Source organism: Otolemur garnettii, unplaced genomic scaffold (genome assembly GCF_000181295.1).
Source record: "Otolemur garnettii isolate 467f Iridium unplaced genomic scaffold, OtoGar3 scaffold00217, whole genome shotgun sequence".
NCBI classification, from domain to species: Eukaryota; Metazoa; Chordata; class Mammalia; order Primates; family Galagidae; genus Otolemur; species Otolemur garnettii.
The window spans coordinates 2064868-2066163 of record NW_003852612.1 but is presented as its reverse complement, the minus strand read 5'-3'; positions in this window follow the sequence as shown (position 1 = coordinate 2066163).

Genomic DNA, 1296 nt, shown 5'->3' with positions numbered 1-1296 from the left:
CATCTCCAATTCCTGTCCCCTATGTAGCTAGGCTTGGCCATGTAGGTGGAGGATAATGTGGAGCTTCTGAGAGTTCTTCTCAAAGGGGAAGGAGCAAACCCTTCTCTTGTTCCTTCTCCTACCAGCTATCTGCAGTGCACATCTGGTGGCTGGAACTCAGTAGCCAACATGGATCCAGAGACTTCATGCTAAGACGGCAGAGCAGAGAGGTAGGTGAAGTCGGACTTCTGGGGACTGAAGAATGGCCGGTTCTGCATTTCTATTAATCATGGTGCCCTAGAGAAACAGAAGCAATAGAAGATCTATGTCTAGCTCTAGATCTGTCTATACCTATGTGGAATTGGCTCCTATAATGATGGAGGCTTGGAAGTCCCACTGTCCACTGTGCTCAAGCTAGAGAACCAGGAGATCTGGGAGTGTAGGTTCAGTTCAAGTGCAGGAGAAGACCAATGTCCCAGTTTTACAACAAGCAGGCAGAGGAAGCAAGTTCTCCCTTAAGGCATCTTTTGTTCTCCTCGGGTCTCCAGTGGATTGGATGGAGCCCACCCACACTGGGGAAGCCCATCTGCTTAACTCAGTCCACTGATTCAAATATTAATCTCATACAGAGACACCCAGGGTAATGCCTGGCCAGGTGTCGGTGCACCCATGGCCCAGTGAAGCTGATACATGAAGTTAACCATTACAACTTCTCACTTTTGACTGGGTTCAATCACTGTTATTTTGCTCTTTCCTTCAACATGCAGCTGAATTTGTTCCTATTCATCCTGAGCACAGGGCAATGAGAAGTGAGCGTCTTGACCGGGGAGCTCATTGCCAGCAGGCAGCGTGGGGAGGGGCCTGTGCCTTGTACCTGGTGCTGTGGGGGATGTCAGGCTTCCAGGCTTCTCCTAGGAGGGAACAGTGACTTGAAGGCTGAACAAGATTTTATCACCCAGGGACACAGCATAGGCATTCTAAGAGGAGGCAGCAGCACAAGAAAGGGATGGGAAAGGAAAGGCCATGGTTTACTGAAAGGAACTGTGGGAAATTTGGGGTAACCATATTGTATGTGTGTAGAATAAAGTCTGGCTCAGTGATTGGACTTAAAAGGTCTGAACAACCGTAAGTTATTGGGGAACAACTTGTAGTATACATGACAGCAGTTCAGAACCTAAGTCTGAAATAAAAGATAATGGAAAAAGTAAAAGCACGTCATACAAAACTTCTAGCTGTGGTTCTCAACTTCATGTTCCCCATTCAGCATAGGCTCACATCAGTGACAGAGGCTCAGGCAGGAGCAGGGTCACTCCGTGC